The sequence below is a fragment of the Pelophylax lessonae genome, assembly GCF_965119305.1.
Source record: "Pelophylax lessonae genome assembly, chromosome: 7".
In the NCBI taxonomy this organism is placed as follows: domain Eukaryota; kingdom Metazoa; phylum Chordata; class Amphibia; order Anura; family Ranidae; genus Pelophylax; species Pelophylax lessonae.
This window is the reverse complement of record NC_138774.1, coordinates 115,080,960-115,102,254: the sequence shown is the minus strand read 5'-3', so window position 1 is coordinate 115,102,254 and position 21,295 is coordinate 115,080,960. Positions and strand designations below refer to the sequence as shown.

Genomic DNA, 21,295 nt, shown 5'->3' with positions numbered 1-21,295 from the left:
CTGGTAACTGGTGCTGGTACTGGCCTGGTCACTGGTGCTGGTACTGGCTTTGTCACTGGTGCTGGTACTGGCCTGGTAACTGGTGCTGGCCTGGTCCCTGGTGCTGGTACTGGCCTGGTCCCTGGTGCTGGTACTGGCCTGGTAACTGGTGCTGGCCTGGTCCCTGGTGCTGGTACTGGCCTGGTCACTGGTGCTGGTACTGGCCTGGTAACTGGTGCTGGCCTGGTCCCTGGTGCTGGTACTGGCCTGGTCACTGGTGCTGGTACTGGCCTGGTCACTGGTGCTGGTACTGGCCTGGTCACTGGTGCTGGTGCTGGCCTGGTCACTATTGCTGGTACTGGCCTGGTAACTGATGCTGGTACTGGCTTTGTCACTGGTGCTGGTACTGGCCTGGTCACTGGTGCTGGTACTGGCCTGGTAACTGGTGCTGGCCTGGTCCCTGGTGCTGGTACTGGCCTGGTCACTGGTGCTGGTACTGGCCTGGTCACTGGTGCTGGTACTGGCCTGGTAACTGGTGCTGGCCTGGTCCCTGGTGCTGGTACTGGCCTGGTCACTGGTGCTGGTACTGGCCTGGTCACTGGTGCTGGTACTGACCTGGTCACTGGTGCTGGTGCTGGCCTGGTCACTGGTGCTGGTACTGGCCTGGTAACTGGTGCTGGTACTGGTTTTGTCACTGGTGCTGGTACTGGCCTGGTCGCTGGTGCTGGTACTGGCCTGGTAACTGGTGCTGGCCTAGTCCCTGGTGCTGGTACTGGCCTGGTCACTGGTGCTGGTACTGGCCTGGTCACTGGTGCTGGTACTGGCCTGGTCGCTGGTGCTGGCCTGGTCATTGGTGCTGGTACTGGCCTGGTAACTGGTGCTGGTACTGGCTTTGTCACTGGTGCTGGCCTGGTCCCTGGTGCTGGTACTGATCCTGGTGCTGGCTCTCTGGTGCTGCTCTCTAGTCTGTGCTGGCCTCTGGGCTTAGGTTAGGTCAGAGTTGGTCAATGTTGTGGCCGATGATCCAGCGCGCACCAAAATGCCTCTGAAGTGGAAGATGCGGCTGAAGTTGAGAGCAAAGCGGCTGCTTCCTCTCTGCCGCTCCTCCCACAGGCGGAGTGCATGTGATCATATCACTCCGCCTGTGAGCCGGATCTACAGCGGCTCCGCCGGCCGTTCTTACTGTAATACTCTCACTGCACAGGCGCTGACACTCTGCATCGACATCTCCTGACTGTGACCGGGATATTGGCCTGAGCTCGCGGGTGTCCGTGAGCTCAGGGTGGAAAGCGGGAGTCTCCCGTGACTTGCGGGAGACTTGAGATGTCTGTAGTTTTCTGGAGGTGCGTTTACATTTGTGTTATTCACTTATTTTTAAATAAATTATATTCTTTACACTTTCATCATGCCTGATATTCTCTGTGTCAGTCCACACATTTCTGGTCACACCTGTTGCTGACACAAGGAATGCAAACATCCCTTGCTACGGTAATAGGCAGTGACAGGTACTCATTATGGAGGGATCTGGGATCTAGTAGACCCCAAACCCTCCACTGCACTTAAAAGTAGTGATCGACCAATATCGTTTTTTTGATACCGATACCAATATTTTGGTCATCGGATATCGGTATCGGCCAATATTTTCGGACACTATTTTGGAAGAAAAAAAAACATTTTTTTTTTTAATTTTTTTTTTCTAAAGGTACTCCTTGTGGAGGGATCTGGGGGTCTAGAAGACCCCAATACCCTCCTCGGCACCGAAAAGCATTCAAAACGCCAAGTTTGGCTGTTTTGAATTCTGTCAGTTTTTTTAGTTCGGCGCCGAGTACCCAGAAGTGATGTCATGTTTTTTACATGGAGACCCGGGTCTTCTCTGCAGTGGCGTTGGAGGTAGGAGGCCCGGGTCTCCCGGGGGGACGGTAGACCCGGGCGAGCCGTGGAAGGCGGTGGGGGGCGTCCCCTCCCGCTCCTTGTAATGACAGCCGAGCTGCTTCTCAGCCGCATCGGTTGTCATTACAAGTCAGCCATCCGTAGGCTATGGACACCGGTACCGGGGTGATGCCTCTAGCTGCAGGCATCACCACGGTACAAGCACTTTCCCTAAATATTGGCCATATCGGTAACCTCAGGGGCTGATTCCGATATATCGGGGAAAGTGCATATCGGCCCCCCATATATCGGTGTTGCCAATAATCGGTCGATCCCTACTTAAAAGTATTCAAAACGCCAAAATTTGCATTTTTAAATACTGTAAATTTTTTAAAATCAGCGCCATTGGCAGCCGAGTAAACCGGAAGTGATGTTGTGACGTCTCTTCTGGGTTACTTCATTGGAGACCTGATCGAAGCTGAATCCGGTTTCATACAGGACTCTGACCAGCTGGCCAACGTGCTGGCTGGTCGCTCGGGTCTCCCGGTGGAATGGGAGAACCGGGTAGAGTGGTGGAAGGCGGCAGGAGGGGGGGGACGTCCCCTCCCGCTCCCTAGGATAATGGCTGAGCGGCTGCTGAGCCACATCAGTTGTTTTCATCAGAAAGCCGACCGCCGGCTCCAAAAAATGGTACCAGGGTGATGCTTCTAGCTGCAGGGATCACCCTGGTACAACAACTTCCTCAAGCTGACATACAGGTATGTCGGTTTGCGGGAAGTTAAAGTGGTTGCAAAGGCTAGAATATTTTTTTCAGAAAATAACAAACATATGCAATGGTGTTGCACAGAGCGGCCCCAAATCTTCTCTTCGGGAATCCCACACTGGCATGCTCGGATTCTCCTCTGCTGTGTCTGCCATCATAGCAAACCACTTGCTATGGGGGCAGATATGTGGGGCTCGCTCCTGTGCTGGCTTGTGTGTGTCCATAGACACACACTACGTAGTTCGGCTCCACCCCCGGCTCAGCAGGAGCCAATAACTCCCGCTGAAAATTTAATCCGCCCAAGTCATACTGCTTGAAGGAAACAGAACTTTTGATAGCTAGTAGAATGCCCTTTTTTTTCAGCCTCGTTAGCTAAGAATACGTGAGGATAGTCCTTGTTGGTGCATTTAGCCACCTTTTGAATATGAAAGTGGGTCCCCCATAGGGTTACACCAATACCGGTATCGGTATTTGCGTCGATACTAAGCATTTGTGTCAAGGTCTTACCTTGCCCTCCTGTGGGCAGCCATCTTGGACATGTGCAGACTGCTGCCTCTTATAGACTCTGATTGCATCATCACTTGCCTGCTGCCTGGGAGTCGCACAGTGATGATGCTGCACTCCTGACTATATCTATCACCTTATGGGTTTCAGTCCTTGCTCTTGCATTTGTACTCCAAGGTGCATCTCTGCTAGCAGTCTTCTGTTCTTCGTTTTCCTCTGTGTATGACCTGGCTTGGCTGACGACCCTCCTGGCTCTCGACCCCACATTGACAGACAACCTGGCATCGGTAGACTACCCGCTTCTGGATTTGACCAGTTGGGGTACACTCCCACATTCACAAGTCTACTTCTCCAGTGGGTGCCTGTTTTTTCTTTGTAAAGGAAAAGGGAGGTGAGTTTAGACCTTGCATTGATTATAGGGGCCCCAATCGCATCACGGTCAAGAATTCTGTTGATTACTGAATTGTTCGACCGCCTCAAGGGAGCAACAGTCTTTACCAAGCTTGACCTAAGGGCCGCGTATAACCTCGCAAGGATCAAGGAGGGCGACAAGTGGAAGAACCGATCATTACGAATCTTTGGTTATGCCTTTTGGCTTGTACAAATGCGCCCGCTGTCTTCCAGAAGTTAATCAATGATGTATTTCGTGATATGTTTTTCAGCAATGCGTGGTCGTCTATTTGGACGACATCTTGATTTACTCGCACTCCACTGAATCACACTGCCTGGATGTCAGACGGGTGTTGCAAGGGTTACGTGCGAATGGGCTTTTCTGTAAGCTTGAGAAATGTGAATTTCGCCTGTCTCAGTTTGCCTTCTTGGGCTACATCATTTCTGCTGAAGGGTTCTCCATGGACCCTCAGAAGGTTTCAGCTGCTCTACAATGGCCTCATCCCAGTGATCTCCATTCCATTCAGAGTTTCCTTGGGTTTGCCAACTACTATCGGAAATTTATCAGGAAGTTTTCCTCTTTGGCCAAACCTCAGATCTGACCAAGAGGGGTATCGTTTCCCACAATTGGACGCCTGCTGCCATCCAAACCTTTGAGGCCCTCAAGTCTGCTTTCGCTTCGGCCCCCATTCTGTCTCATCCCAACCCTGGTTTGCCCTTTGTTCTAGAGGTGGAGTCATCTGAGAAGGCGCCCTCCTGTCTCAGCGTTGGACACCTGATGGACTCTTACTTCCTTGTGGGTTCTACTCCAAGAAGCTGTCTCCAGCTGAATGCTACTACGAGATTGGAGACAGAGAGCTTTTGGCCATTATCCTGGCTTTCAAAGAGTAGAGACACTTGCTTGAAGGTTCTGTGGTTCCAGTTCTCATTCCCATCGATCATAAGAATCTGACGTATCTCTCAGAGGCCAAGAGGCTCACACCCCGTCAGGCCAGATGGGCCTTATTCTTGTCTCGTTTTAACTATGTGGTCTCCTATTTGCCCGGCTCCAAGAATGTTAAAGCTGATGCTTTGTCTCGCCAGTATTTTGAGTTGCCCAGGGAGGACTCCGTGCCGACACCAGTCATACCATCAGATCATATCCTGGCTGCCATCCGCACCAACTTAACTCTCCTCTTGGGGAACAGATCTTGGCTGCCCAACCTGTTGCTCCCACTGAGAGACCTGCTGGCAAATGTGTTGTACTTGAGGGGTTGTGCACGTACAACAATTCCAAGACTGCCGGTCATCCTGGTAAGAACCAGATGTCCTGGGCTATTTCCCATCAGTTCTGGTGGCCATCTCTCCACACTGATGTTTCTGCATTTGTGGCTGCTTGTTCGGTCTGTGCCCAGAACAAATCTCTGTGGCACCTTCCCTTGGGCCTACTGCTCTTCCCAGTGGGAAGCATCCCTGTTCTCACCTGGCCATGGATTTTATTGTGGAACTTCCCACGTCTTGAGGTTACACGGTTATCCTCATGGTTGTCGACCGGTTTTCCAAACTGTGTCACTGTTTTCCTTTTAAGCAACTGACTACGGCTCGGAGCTTGCCTCGGAGTTTGCCAGGGAGGTTTTTCGCCTACACGGGTTGCCTAAGGAGATTGTCTTGGACCATGGGAGTCAGTTTGTCTGCAGGTTCTGGCGTGCCTTTTGCTCTCTGTTGGGTATTCCACTCGAATCAAATGGTGCCGCTGAACGTTCCAACCAAGCTCTGGAGCAATTTCTCCACTGCTATATCTCTGACTATCAGGACAATTGGGTTGATCTGCTACCCTGGCAAGAGTTTGCCGGGAACTCTGTCGTCAACTCCTCCTCCGGAATGTCTCCATTCATGGCCAATTATGGGTTCCAACCGGTTGTGTTGCCCGAGTCGTTCTCGCCACAGGACATTCCTGCTGTGGAGGATCACCTTCATGCCCTCCGTTCCTCTTCAGTACAGATTCAAGAGTCTTTACGGGTCTCTGCACAGCATCAGAAGCTCCAGGCAGACCGGAGACATTTATCTGCTCCTTCGTACCAGGTTGGGGAGAGGGTGTGGTTGCCGGCCCGTAATCTCAACCTCATGGTGCCCACTCCAAAACTGGCACCTCATTTTGCTGGCCCTTTTCGTAAGGTGAATCTGGGGGCCTATGCCCTTGATCTTCCTTCTGGCATGTGTATCTCCAGTATCTTTCACGTGTTACTTTTGAAGCCACTGGTTTTCAATCGCTATACTTCTTTACTTTATCACCCTCATCCCGTTCCTGTGGGCAATCATGAGGAGTATGAGGCAGAGGCGTAACTAGAGCCTTCAGGGCCCCGATGCAAGAAACCATGAAGGGCCCCCCCAGATCCCTGGCCGGGGCCCTTCCCTTCAAGCCCAGGGCTCTTCCCACTAATCCTGGGGCTCTTTACTCTCGTTGCATGGCCTTTTATTACGGTCCCGCAGCAGGATCCTTTCACAAGTTCTGCAGTGGGCTCCCTTCCTGCAATCTTTGGGCCTCCCCACAGTGGTGCAATGCCAGGGCCCGGTCGCAAGTGTGACTTTTGCAATCCTGGAAGTTCACCCACTGGTTTGCTACTGGGCCCCCTGGAGCATGGGGCCCGGTAGCAATCGCAACCCCTACAACCCCTGTAGTTACGCCCCTGGTATGAGGCTAGCAACATCTTGGATTCTCGTTTGTTCCGAGGTCAGGTTCAATAACTGGTTCACTGGAAAGGTTATGGACCTGAGGAGCGCTCCTGGGTTCCCTCCACTGATGTTCATGCTCCCGCTCTTCTCTGCGCTTTCCATGCTTGCTTTCCTCAGAAACCGTTTTTTGCTCCGTGGAGGAGGGGCCGTTGAGGGGAGGGTACTGTCTTGGACATGTGCAGACTGCTGTCTCTTATAAACTCTGTTTGCATCATCACTTGTCTGCTGCCTGGGCGTCGCTCAGTGATGATGTTGCACACCTGACTATATATATATCACCTGATGGCTGTCAGACCTTGCCCTTGCGTTTGTGCTCCAAGGTGCATCACTGCTAGCAGTCCTCTGGTCTCTGTCGTTTCTCCATGCATGACTTGGCTTGGCTGATGACCTTCCTGGCTCTGGATTCCGCATCGGCAGACAACCCCCCATCAGTCGACGACCCGGCTTCGGCAGACTACCTGCTTCTGGACTCTATCTCGGCTTGGATGACTACCTGTTCCTGAACTCAATCCCAACTTGGATGACTACCCGCTTCCAAACTTGACCCCGGCTGTTCTTGATTTGTGCGATTATTATCGTTGCATAAATAAATCGCTTTATTTAACTTGCATCTTTGTGTGGTCTGGTTTCCTGGCACCCTGACACTTTTGGGCTTACCTACTCCTTTGTCATACCTTATTTTAAATGCATTTGCTGATGTCTGAAAATATATTGCGCTGCACTTATTTAAATTGTTGTATGTTAAGGCTGATGCCTTGTCTCGCCAGTATTCTGTGTTGTCCAGGGAGGACTCCGTGCCGACACAGGTCATACCTTCAGATCATATCCTGGCTGCCATCCGCACCAACTTAACCTCTCCTCTTGGGGAACAGATCATGCCCAACCTGATGTTCCCACAGGGAGACCTGCTGGCAAATGTTTTGTACCTGAGGGGTTGCGCATCAGACTGTTGCATACCACAATTCCAAGACTGCCGGTCATCCTGATAAGAACCAGATGTCCTGGGCTATTTTCTGTCAGTTCTGGTGCCCATCCCTCCACACTGATGTTGCTGCATATGTGGCTGCTTGTTCCGTCTGTACCAAGAACAAATCTCCTCGGCACGTTCCCTTGGGCCTACTGCATCCCATTCCCAATGGAGAGCATCCCTGGTCTCACCTGGCCATGGATTTTATTGTGGAACTTCCTGCATCTCGAGGTTACACGGTTAGCCTGATGGTTGTCGACCAGTTCTCCAAAATGTGCCACTGTGTTCTATTTTTAAGAGGCTGCCTAATTCTCAGGAGCGTGTCTCAGTGTTTGCCAGGGAGGTCTTCCGTTTACATGGGTTGCCTAAGGAGATTGTCTCGGACCATGGGAGCCAGTTTGTTCTGGCGCTCCTTTTGCTCCCAGTTGAGTATTCGACTCTTCTTCTCCTTGGCCTACCATCCTCAGTCCATTGCTGCTGCTGAGCGTTCCAACCAAGCTCTGGAGCAATTTCTCCGCTGCTATATCTCTAACCATCAGGACAATTGGGTTGATCTGTTACCCTGGGCGGAGTTTTCTAGGAACTCTGCCATCAACTTGTCTTCCAGAATGTCTCCATTCATGACCAATTATGGGTTCCAACCCGCTGTGTTGCCCGAGTCATTCTCGCCACAGGACATCTCGGCTGTGGAGGATCATCTTTGTGCCCTCTGTTCCTCTTGGGTGCAGATTCAAGAGTCTTTACGTGTCTCTGCACAGCGTCAGAAGCTCCAGGCAGACCGGAGACGTTTATCTGCTCCTTCGTACCAGGTCAGGGAGGGGGTGTGGTTGTCGAGCTGTAATCTCAACCTCAGGGTGCCCACTCCAAAGCTGGCACCCCATTTTGTTGGGTCTGTTCGTATCCTCTGTAAGGTGAACCCGGTGGTCTATGCCTTTGGTCTTCCCCCTGGCATGCGTATCTCCAATGTCTTTCACGTTTAACTTTTGAAGCAACTGGTTTGCAATCACTATACTACTTCACTTCCTCACCCTCGTCCTATTCCTGTGGGCAATCATGAGGAGTATGAGGTTAGCAGCATTTTGGATTCTGGTCTGTTCCGAGGTCAGGTTCAATACCTGGTGCACTGGAAAGGTCATGGTCCTGAAGAGCGCTCCTGTGTTCCCTCCGCTGATGTTCATGCTCCCAGCCTTCTCCATGCTTTTCATGCTCCCTTTCCTCAGAAACTGTTTTTGCTCCGCGGAGGAGGGGCCGTCGAGGGGAGGGTACTATCAAGGTCTTACCTCGCCCTCCTGTTGGCAGCCATCTTGGACATGTGCAGACTGCTGCCTCTTATAGACTCTGATTGCATCATCACTTGCCTACTTCCTGGGCGTCCCACAGTGATGATGCTGCACACCTGACCATATCTATCACCTAAAGGGTTGCAGTCCTTGCCCTTGCGTTTGTACTCCAAGGTGCATCTCTGCTAGCAGTCTTCTATTCTCTGTGTTCCACTGCGTATGACCTTGCTCGGAGGACTACTCTCCTAGCTCTCGACCCCGCAACGGCAGATGACCCAGCAACGGTAGATACCCGCTTTTGGACTCAACCCCGACTTGGATGACTACCCGCTTCTGGACTTGACCCTGGCTTGTTCCTGCTCTCACTTCCTCACTCTTGCTGTGCCTTTATTGTTGTTTGATCCAATAAACTGCTTTATTTTACCTGCATGCCCATGTGGTCTGGTATCCTGGCACCCTGACAATTTGCACGAGTACCAATACTTATGCAAATGCTTAGTATTAGCACAACTACCGGTACCGGTGCTCGTGCAAATGCACTGATACCTGAAACAAATACTTTCAGGCTCGGTTCTTTCAGCTGTCAGCGGGATTCCCCCACTGACAGCTGAAATATAAGAAAAATTTTTAAAAAGCTGGTAACTATCGGTTGTTAAGGAGCGAGTCTTCCTTGTCCTTAACAACCGATTACTCAGTCAGCTGTCAGTGGGGTTCCCCTGTTGACAGCATGAAGTGTTAAAGGAGTTGTAAAGTCAGAAGGTTTCTTATCTTAATGCATTTTACGCATTAGTATAAAAAGCCTTCTGTGTGCAAAAGCCTCCCCAGCACCCCTAATACTTACCTGATTCCCATCTCTGTCCGGCGATGTCCCCGAGTCCCTCGGTTGTCCGTTACTCTTGATTGGCTGAGACACAGCCGTGGCGCCATTGGCTCCCACAGCTGTCAATCAAAGCCAGTTAGCCAATCAGGACAGATAGGGGGCGGGGCCAAACCACAGCTCCGTGTCTGAATGGACACACGGAGCTGCAGCTCAGCTCGGGTGCCCCCATAGCAAGCTGCTTGCTGTGGGGGCACTTAACAGTAGGGAGGGGCCAGAACAGCGAAAAGGGACCTGAGAAGAGGAGAATCCAGGCAGCTCTGTGCAAAACCAACTTTTTTGTATATATTTGTTTCTTCATTTACAGATCAAAGGGATGAACTTCGATCTGCAGATGAAGTCAGTTTAAAGCAAACTGTCAAGTAAAAAAAAAAAAACAACTTTTTTGTGTTTTTATGAAATGGTTCTCTGTTTAACCCCTTATTAACCCTTAATTTAGTCTAATCAGCCTTAATTAACTCCCTATTCTTCTCCATTTAATTTTTATTTTATTGCTGATTTTTTTTTGTTTACTTCTATTTTATAAACTATTAATAATTAAAACTTTTTTTTTTGTTTGCTTTGTTCGTTAATATTTTTACACCTTTACCATATATTTACACATTTCACATGGAAAAAAGCGCGCAATTTAAAAAAAAAATGTATTTCATTTGTAAATAACTTTTCAATGCTTTGTGCCATTCCTGACAGCTGAAGTGTAAACAAACCAGTTGCGGTAGATATCAGTTATTCAACGTTAGCGAGTACTATGAAAAAAAGTAGCGGTACTCAAACGCGTTGTAAAAAAAATGGTATTGGTGCATCCCTAGTCCCCAGTATGCATAAGACATCTGCTTTTAAATGTTTAGTTTCAATCCACATCACTCTCCACTTATACAGACTGCCTAAACTGTGTACATTCAGTGATACAATCTGAAGAACCATGAAGATAACGAGAAAAGATAGGGAGTGGCAAACGAAGTGAGCACCACTTGAAGACTTGCCTGAGAGATCCTCAGCTGCCAGACTAAAATCCTGGGTGGCTACCTGGGTCTGCGAACCCCGTCAATGCAAATGGAAAACAAGAAGATAGTGGCAACTTCCAGAAGGTAAAAAACTGCTTCTTTGTTGAAAAATTTTAAAAATGAAAGAGATGCCACACACTCTCAACCCGTGGAGGGTCAGCAGACGCATTTCACACTTCTGTGCTTAATCATTGCTGATTGCTCAGAGTGTGGGTGCTTGCTTATGGCTTCTAAATAACATGTGAAACCAAATAGTCTAAAACTGATGGTCCATCAAACGTGACTACAAAGCCAGGAAAAATAACACACCGCATTACACTTTGCCATATACTGTACATCTATATAAAACAATGCACATACATTAGAAATAATTGTATCAAAGAAGTACTATAATGATCACTGAAAAAGAGTGCATCGAAAAGTACTGGACAAAAAAAACAAACAGATGAATTATAAATACATACAAAAAACACATTCTTCATAAAAAAATACAGTGGGTACGGAAAGTATTCAGACCCCCTTAAATTTTTCACTCTTTGTTATATTGCAGCCATTTGCTAAAATCATTTAAGTTCATTCTTCTTCCTCATGAATGTACACACAGCACCCCATACTGACAGAAAAACACAGAATTGTTGACATTGTTGCAGATTTATTAAAAAAGAAAAACTGAAATATCACATGGTCCTAAGTATTCAGACCCTTTGCTCAGTATTTAGTAGAAGCCCCCTTTTGATCTAATACAGCCAGGAGTCTTTTTGGGAAAGATGCAACAAGTCTTTCACACCTGGATTTGGGGATCCTCTGCCATTCCTCCTTGCAGATCCTCTCCAGTTCTGTCAGGTTGGATGGTAAACGTTGTTGGACAGCCATTTTAGGTCTCTCCAGAGATGCTCAATTGGGTTTAAGTCAGGGCTCTGGCTGGGCCATTCAAGAACAGTCACGGAGTTGTTGTGAAGCCACTCCTTCGTTATTTTAGCTGTGTGCTTAGGGTCATTGTCTTGTTGGAAGGTAAACCTTCGGCCCAGTCTGAGGTCCAGAGCACTCTGGAGAAGGTTTTTGTCCAGGATATCCCTGTACTTGGCCGCATTTATCTTTCCCTCGATTGCAACCAGTCGTCCTGTCCCTGCAGCTGAAAAACACCCCCACAGCATGATGCTGCCACCACCATGCTTCACTGTTGGGACTGTATTGGACAGGTGATGAGCAGTGCCTGGTTTTCTCCACACATACCGCTTAGAATTAAGGCCAAAAAGATCTATTTTGGTCTCATCAGACCAGAGAATCTTATTTCTCACCATCTTGGAGTCCTTCAGGTGTTTTTTAGCAAACTCCATGCGGGCTTTCATGTGTCTTACACTGAGGAGAGGCTTCCGTCGGGCCACTCTGCCATAAAGCCCCGACTGGTGGAGGGCTGCAGTGATGGTTGACTTTCTACAACTTTCTCCCATCTCCTGACTGCATCTCTGTAGCTCAGCCACAGTGATCTTTGGGTTCTTCTTTACCTCTCTCACGAAGGCTCTTCTCCCCCGATAGCTCAGTTTGGCCGGACGGCCAGCTCTAGGAAGGGTTCTGGTCGTCCCAAACGTCTTCCATTTGAGGATTATGGAGGCCACTGTGCTCTTAGGAACCTTAAGTGCAGCAGAAATCTTTTTGTAACCTTGGCCAGATCTGTGCCTTGCCACAATTCTGTCTCTGAGCTCTTCAGGCAGTTCCTTTGACCTCATGATTCTCATTTGCTCTGACATGCATTGTGATCTGGAAGGTCTTATATAGACAGGTGTGTGGCTTTCCTAATCAAGTCCAATTAGTATAATCAAACACAGCTGGACTCAAATGAAGGTGTAGAACCATCTCAAGGATGATCAGAAGAAATGGAAAGCACCTGAGTTAAATATATGAGTGTCACAGCAAAGGGTCTGAATACTTAGGACCATGTGATATTTCAGTTTTTCTTTTTTAATAAATCTGCAACAATGTCAACAATTCTGTGTTTTTCTGTCAGTATGGGGTGCTATGTGTACATTCATGAGGAAGAAGAATGAACTTAAATGATTTTAGCAAATGGCTGCAATATAACAAAGAGTGAAAAATTTAAGGGGGTCTGAATACTTTCCGTACCCACTGTATATATATATATATATATATATATATATATATATATATATATATATATATATATATATACACAGTATCTCACAAAAGTGAGTACACCCCTCACATTTTTGTAAAAATGTTATTATATCTTTTCATCTGACAACACTGAAGAAATGACACTTTGCTGCAATGTAAAGTAGTAATTGAGGAGATACTGAAAGAGATTGGCTTGGAGTTTGCAACCAACTCATCTGTGTTTCTTTTTGCTGACCATTGCTTGAGAAGAGGAAAGGAATTTGGTCAGGTGTCTGCTATTGTGCATTTGCTAATGAGACCAGCTCATTAAGGTGTTACATTTGTTGCTGGGGGAGGAGCTGTGAAGGAGTGAGTGTATATATATAGACATACTCATTAGCTGGCCTAATTCATTAGCTGCAAGTACTTCATTCAAGTACAACATTTTAAGTACAGTGAAGAGATATTGCAGGAGATAGTCAGGAGGTAGGCTGGAAGGTGGAAAAAAGAAAAAAAAAAAGGTAAGATTTGTTTGACTTAAATTTACAAATTTTCTTATTTTTTTTTCTCCTCTTTAAAATGGCAGACTTGGTTCAGAGCAGGAATTGTTGTGCATTTATTTCATGTTCCACTCTTTGGAGATTCGGATGCTGTCAGATCTGTAGACAATTTTCCTTACTGCAGCAGGAAATTGCATTTTTGAAATCAGATATATTTAAATTACATGTTAAACAAACTCCAGCTGGGACTGCTGCAATGCCACTGCCACAGAGGACCCCCAGAAATGGCAGATGGGTTACTGTAGGTTCTGGAAGACTTAAAGTGGTGGATAGAAGACATGTCCCACAGTCGGTGGTTCTCCATAATTCATTTGCAGCACTCTCAGAATGTAAGGACAACATGGATATGGACTCAAGCACAGAGGGTGAGAAACCATTGACTCCTATGTCTAATGTATGCAAGACTGCAGCCAAGGACAAAAAAGATAAAGTGAAGTCTCAAAGGAAGCAGCTGTTGCTGGGTGATTCAATCATAGGAAGTGTGGAGCTTAAAGAAAATGGTTTTGTGAGATGTCTCCCTGGTGCTACTGCTAGACGAGATAGAAGACGTATTATTAATATTGTTAAGCAAGCAAAGCAGGAAGGGGACGTGGATGTTCTTGTCCATCTAGGGACAAATGACCTGGCTTGCAATGAAGTGTCAGAGGTGAAAAAATCTTTTATCACACTTGGTAATGACGTACAGGATTTTGCATCCACCATTTCATTTTCTGAAGTTCTGCCTGTGCATAATGTTCAGAATGATAGGCAGAGGCGCATAAAGGAGTTCAACATATGGCTTAGTAAATGGTGTCAAGAGCAAGGATTTGGCTTTGTTTCTCATGATAGCTCTACTTGGAATAGAAAGGAACTGTACAAAAAAGATGGTTTGCATCTTTCTCTCAAAGGAACAAATTTACTTAGTGAACAACTCCAAGAATTTGCGAAAGAGTATTTAAACTAGGAGGGGGGGGGGGCAAAAGAGTGGAATTACAAGAGTCCAATTGCCCCCCGAAACAATGCCAGAACAGGTCAGAAGCACAGAGGTTAAGAAATGATAAGCTCAGAGTCCTGTCTACAAATGCTCGCAGTTTAGGTAAAAAAATCAATGAACTTGGGTCAATAATGGCATCTGAGAATGTAGATTTAGTGGCTGTTACGGAGACATGGTTTAATGAAAGAAATGACTGGGACATAACCATACCAGGGTACTCTTTATACAGAAGAGACAGAGAAGGCAAGAAGGAGGAGGAGTGGCCCTGTATGTGAAAGATAGCATTAAATCTAACTTAATACAAGTTGGTGAGGCCAACATAGAGTCAGTTTGGGTTACGTTGCAGTTTGCTAATCATGCAGTAACTCGTGTAGGTGTGATATATAGACCACCTGGTCAAGTCAAAGAACTAGATGATCTACTAGTTGAAGAAATAGCTAAAATGACAATGAAAGGAGAAGTTATCATTATGGGAGATTTCAATCTTCCAGATATAAGCTAGAAAACCAAAATAGCAAGTTCTACCAGGAGTACAGATATTCTAAATTCCCTACTGGGGTTGTCTCTGCAACAAGTGGTTGAGGAGCCAACCCGGAGGGAGGCCATTTTGGATTTGGTATTCACAAATGGGGATTCGGTATATGATGTCATTGTAGGCGAAACCTTGGGATCCAGTGATCACCAGTCAGTGTGGTTTAATATAAGAACAGTGAAAGAGTCACACCACACAAAAACAAAAGTTTTAGATTTTAGAAAAACAGACTTTTCAAAAATGAAATTAGTCATAAATGAGTCCTTATCAGACTGGTACGGATTACATGGAGTCCAGGAGAAATGGGACTACTTAAAAGGTGCATTATTGAAGGCAACAGAAAATTGCATTAGACTTGTCAGTAAAAGCAAAAAAAAGGAAGAGACCACTGTGGTACTCAGCAGAAGTGGCCCAAATCATAAAAATAAAAAGCTAGCATTTTGTAATTATAAAAAAACCCAGAGCAATGAAGATAAGGAAATCTACAAGATTAGGCAGAAAGAGGCCAAGCAAGTTATAAGAACTTCTAAAGCGCAGGCAGAAGAAAAACTAGCTCAGTCTATGAAAAAGGGGGATAAGACATTCTTCAGATATATAAATGAAAAAAGGAAATTAAAACAAGGAATAACTAAATTAAAAACAAAGGACGGAAGGTATGTAGAAGAGAATAAAGGGCTAGCCGACTGCCTTAATGAATACTTCTGTTCAGTTTTTACAGTAGAAAAAGAAGGAGAAGGACCTCCACTTGAAAGGATGACTAATGAATCATTTGATGCATGTGTCTTTACAGAGGAAGACGTTCTAAGATTGCTGTCTAAAGTGAAGACAAATAAGTCACAGGGTCCTGATGAGATACACCCAAAATTATTAAAAGAGCTTAGTGGTGAGCTGGCAAAACCATTAACAGATTTATTTAACCAATCATTAGTAACAGGAGTCATCCCGGAAGATTGGAAATTGGCAAATGTCGTGCCCATTCACAAGAAAGGTAGTAGGGAGGAATCGAGCAACTATAGACCAGTGAGTCTAACATCAATAGTAGGCAAATTAATGGAAACCCTATTAAAGGATAGGATTGTGGAACATCTTAAATCCCATGGATTGCAAGATGAAAAACAACATGGGTTTACTTCAGGGAGATCATGTCAAACAAATCTTATAGATTTTTTTGACTGGGTGACTAAAATAATAGACGGTGGAGGTGCAGTAGACATTGCATATCTAGATTTTAGTAAGGCTTTTGACACTGTCCCACATAGAAGACTTATCAATAAACTGCAGTCATTGAGCATGGACTCCCATATTGTTGAGTGGATTAGGCAGTGGCTGAGTGACAGACAACAGAGGGTTGTAGTCAATGGAGAACATTCAGAACAAGGTCATGTTACCAGTGGGGTACCTCAGGGATCTGTACTGGGACCAATTTTGTTTAATATCTTCATAAGTGATATTGCAAAAGGCCTCGATGGTAAGGTTTGTCTTTTTGCTCATGACACAAAGATATGTAACAGGGTTGATGTTCCTGGAGGGAAACGCCAAATGGAAAAGGATTTAGGAAAACTAGAAGAATGGTCAGAACTCTGGCAACTGAAATTTAATGTGGATAAGTGCAAGATAATGCACCTGGGGCGTAAAAACCCAAGGGTAGAATATAGAATATTTGACACAGTCCTGACCTCAGTATCTGAGGAAAGGGATTTAGGAGTAATTATTTCAGAAGACTTAAAGGTGGGAAGACAATGTAATAGAGCAGCACGAAATGCCAGTAGAATGCTTGGATGTATAGGGAGAGGTATAAGCAGTAGAAAGAGAGAAGTGCTTATGCCGCTGTACAGAACACCGGTGAGACCTCACTTGGAGTATTGTGCGCAGTACTGGAGGCCATATCTCCAGAAGGATATAGATACTCTAGAGAGAGTTCAGAGAAGAGCTACTAAACTAGTACATGGATTGCAGGAAAAAACTTACCAGGAAAGGTTAAAGGACCTTAACATGTATAGCTTGGAAGAAAGAAGAGACAGAGGGGATATGATAGAAACTTTTAAATACATAAAGGGAATCAACTCGGTAAAGGAGGAGAGCATATTTAAAAGAAGAAAAACTACCACAAGAAGACACAGTTTTAAATTAGAGGGGCAAAGGTTTAAAAGTAATATGAGGAAGTATTACTTTACTGAGAGAGTAGTGGATGCATGGAATAACCTTCCTGCAGAAGTGGTAGCTGCAAATACAGTGAAGGAGTTTAAGCATGCATGGGATAGGCATAAGGCTATCCTTCATATAAGATAGGGCCAGGGACTATTCATAGGATTCAGATATATTGGGCAGACTAGATGGGCCAAATGGTTCTTATCTGCCGACACATTCTATGCTTCTATGTTTCTATGTAAGTGTACAGCTTGTATAACAGTGTAAATTTGCTGTCCCCTCAAAATAACTCAACACATAGCCATTAATGTCTAAACCGCTGGCAACAAAAGTGAGTACACCCCAATTGAAAATGTCCAAGTTGGGGCCAAATTAGCCATTTTCCCTCCCCGGTGATGTGACTCATTAGTGTTACAAGGTCTCAGGTGTGAATGGGGAGCAGGTGTGTTAAATTTGGTGTTATCGCTCTCACTTTCTCATACTGGTCACTGGAAGTTCAACATGGCACCTCATGGCAAGGAACTCTCTGAGGATCTAAAAAAAAATAATTGTTGCTCTACATAAAGATGGCTAGGCTATAAGAAGATTGCCAAGAGCCTGAAACTGAGCTTCAGCACGGTGGTCAAGACCATACAGCGGTTTAACAGGACAGGTTCCACTTAGAACAGGCCTTGCCTTGGTCAACAAAAGAAGTGGAGTGCATGTGCTCAGCGTCATATTGTAACGCTCCTGCGTTTTTATTGTAAGCTGGATTTGCAGCTGCAGAATCTCCACTCAGTAGTCATGTAGAGATGTGTTGGAATACCAGATCCAACTCTCCAGACTCATCACTGTGGGCCTGTCTGCTTCAGCATACAGATATACACACACTCAATAAGATGTTCCTGGAGTGATAGGATTTATATGATAGTATGGAGGTGATGTGCTGAAGGGACAGGTGTGAGCAGTGACAGTAATGGTAAGCACTTGATAGTAATGTTCAGGAGAGTAGTAGATGGTAATAGGTAGAATGCAGATAGGTTAGTAATCATGTATGGTAACAGGTGGTAAGGACAGCAGATGACATATACAGGATAGACTAACCCAGTGCAAGGATAGATGGTAGTAGACTCAAGAGCTAGCAATCTATGTAACAGTGCAGATGGTAGAATTAGTATGCATAGATAGTAACAGTCCTTAATGTGCAGAAGATGATAGTGTAAGTTAGTTATGGAGGATTCCCCTGTGGGGTACTTATCACTAGTAAGGTTTAGTAAGTAGAGGGGTCCAGTAGTGAGGGAGTGATCCGGTAGCGAGATACGGGATCAGTAGCGAGGTTCCGGTCTGTTCCAGGTAAAGGCAAATAGCTGGAGGTTCCGACAGTAAGACAAGGCTTGTAAGCATGTAGGCACACATTGAACGAACAACGTGAGAGAGAACACCGGCGATTGAAATAGCAGCTCAGCGGCGCTCAGCGATGACGTCATCCGTCTTAAAGGTGTATGCGTTCCACCTAACTAGAAAGGTGGGACGCAATGTTGAAAGGAAAATGGTAAATAAGGGTACCAAAGGTACCAGAATCTTACATATATCCAGAGGTTGTTTTTGGGAAATAGACGTATGAGTGCTGCCAGCATTGCTGCAGAGGTTAAAGGGGTGGGGGGTCAGCCTGTCAGTGCTCAGAGCATGCGCTGCACACTAAATCAAATTGGTCTGCATTGCTGGCATACCAGAAGGAAGCCTCTTCTAAAAATTATGCACAAGAAAGGCCGCAAACAGTTTAATGAAGACAAGCAGACTAAGGACATGAATTACTGGAACCATGTCCTGTGGTCTGAGACCAAGATAAACATATTTTGTTCAGATCGTGTCAAGCGTGTGTGGCTGCAACCAGGTAAGGAGTGCAAAGACAGGTGTGTCTTGCCTACAGTCAGGCATGGTGGTGGGAGTGTCATGATCTGAGGATGCATGAGTGCTGCCGGCACTGGGGAGCTACAGTTCATTGAGGGAAATCATGAATGCAAACGTGTACTGTGACATACTGAAGCAGATTATGATCCCCTCCCTTTGGAGACTGAGCCGCTGGGCAGTATTCCGACATGATAACGACCCCAAACATACCTCCAACACGACCACTGCCTTGCTAAAGAAGCTGAGGGTAAAGGTGATGCACTGGCCAAGCATGTCTCCAGACCTAAACCCTATTGAGCATCTGTGGGGCATCCTCAAATGGAAGATAGAGGAGCGCAAGGTCTCTAACATCCACCAGCTTCATGATGTCGTCATGGAGGAATGGAAAAGGACTCCAGTGGCAACCTGTGAAGCTCTGGTGAACTCCATGCCCAAGAGGGTTAAAGCAGTGCTGGAAAATAATGGCGGCCACACAAAATATTGACACTTTGGGCCCAATTTGGACATATTCACGTAGAGGTGTTGCCAGAGGTTTAGACATTAATGGCTGTGTGTTGATTTATTTTGAGGGGACAGCTAATTTACACTGTTATACAAGCTGTACACTCACTACTTTACATTGTAGCAAAGTGTAATTTCTTCAGTGTTGTCACATGAAAAGATATAATAAAATATTTACAAGAATGTGAGGGGTGTACTCAGTTTTGCGTGATACTGTATATATACACTATATTACAAAAAGTACTGGGACGCCTGTCTTTACACGCACATTAACTTTAATGGCATCTCAGTCTTAGTCCATAGGGTTCAATATTGAGTTAGCCCACCCTTTGCAGCTATAACAGCTTCAAGTCTTCTGGTAAGGCTGTCCACAAGGTTTAGGAGTTTGTCTATGGCAAAGTTTGACCATTCTTCCAGAAGTAAATTTGTGAGGTCAGGCACTGATGTGGACAAGAAGGCCTGGCTCACAGTCTCCACTCTAATTCACCCCAAAAGTGTTCTATCGGGTTGTGGTCAGGATTCTGTGCAGGCCAGTAAAGTTCCTCCACCCCAAACTCGCTAATCCATGTCTTTATTGACTTTGCTTTATGCACTGGTCCAAATCATTTGGAAAAGGGGGGGTTATGGTATGGGGTTTTTCAGAGGTTGGTCTTGGCTTCTAAGTTCTATAGAAGGGAACTCTTAAGGTGTCAGCATACCAAGACATTTTGGAGAATTTCATGCTCCTAACATTGCGGAGACAGTTTGGGGAGGGCCCCTTCCTGTTCCAACATGAGCAAGTTTGCGGTGGAGGTATTTGACTGGCCTGCACAGAGTCCTGATCTCAACTCGATATAACACCTTTGGGATGAATTCGAGTGGAGACTGCAAGCCAGGCCTTCTCGTCCACATGGGTGCCTGACCTCACAAATGCGTTTCTGGAAGGTTGGTCAAACATTACCATAGACACACTCCTAAACCTTGTGGACAGCCTTCCCAGGTGTGCTGAAGCAGTTATAGCTTCAAAGGGTGGGCCAACTCAATATTGAACCCTACGACTAGACCATAGGTCTGCAACCCGCGGCTCCGGAGCCGAATGCGGCTCTTTTGAACCTTTGCCGCGGCTACGGGGCGGATGATAGCGAGGGGAGGAGGCGCCCTGTGCGCCCGACGCTCCCCCAACACTCCCCACGCACCGTCTCGACGTCACCTTCAAGCCTGCTGTCGGAGGGCAGCGGCGCGCATGCAGGGCGAAGAAGACATCCGCAGCAGCACGCCAGGCACCAGTGTGAGGCAAGTGAAGTGATGCCTCGGGGGGGCACACACACTGCTTTGAAGGGGGCACGCACGCTGGTCTCTGCATTGAAAGAGGGCATGTATGCTGGTCACTGCATTGAAAGGGGCATGTATGTTGGTCACTACATTGTAAGGGGGCATGTATGCTGGTCACTACATTGAAAGGGGCATGTATGCTGGTCACTACATTGAAAGGGGCATGTATGCTGGTCACTACATTGTAAGGGGGCATGTATGCTGGTCACTACATTGAAAGGGGCATGTATGCTGGTCACTACATTGAAAGGGGCATGTATGCTGGTCACTATATTGTAAGGGGGCATGTATGCTGGTCACTACATGGAAAGGGGCATGTATGCTGGTCACTACATTGAAAGGGGCATGTACGCTGGTCTCTGCATTGGGGTATGATCATTGGGCATAGCAAATTTTGCTATGGGGCCCTGTGATTTCTAATTACGTCCCTGTTTTCGACCCCCCGGTAGGTTTCTGTAGGTTTTGCGACTCCCAGTTTTTTTTTTTTTTCCCTTCGGAAACGGGTCCAAGTGGCTCTTTATGTCTTAAAGGTTGCAGATCCCTGGACTAGACTGAGATGCCATTAAAGTTGATGTGTGTGTAAAGGTAGGCGTCCCAATACTTTTGGTAATATAGTATATATATATATATATATATATATATATATATATATATATAGATATATATATAAATATATATATATATATATATATATATATTACAAATAATATGATTATTGCTATTGATATATTATTTGTATTTCCTTTGATTTATGCATATGTGCTATAGCATCATATAAAAATAGCATGAGCATATGAAAGCTTCTGCCTGTTCATTATATGCCTGCTAAAAAGTGAGGCACAGATCCAGGCTAAAAAGCCGCTTGTGAACAGATTGAGTGATACGTGGGAGAGAAAAATGCCTCTGTGGAAAAATCTAGCAGA

General features: G+C 46.0%; 1 pseudogene across 1 annotated transcript in view; it reads left to right on the top strand.

Annotated features, from left to right (window-relative positions):
* The first annotated feature begins 2,549 nt into the window (after positions 1-2,549).
* The window catches only part of LOC309560527, a 44,304-nt pseudogene continuing 25,558 nt past the window's right edge, over positions 2,550-21,295 (top strand). The window contains exons 1-2 of the transcript in view: positions 2,550-2,606; positions 13,167-13,688. The product of the transcript in view is annotated as an uncharacterized misc_RNA (transcript). The remainder of the gene's footprint in view (positions 2,607-13,166; positions 13,689-21,295) is intronic.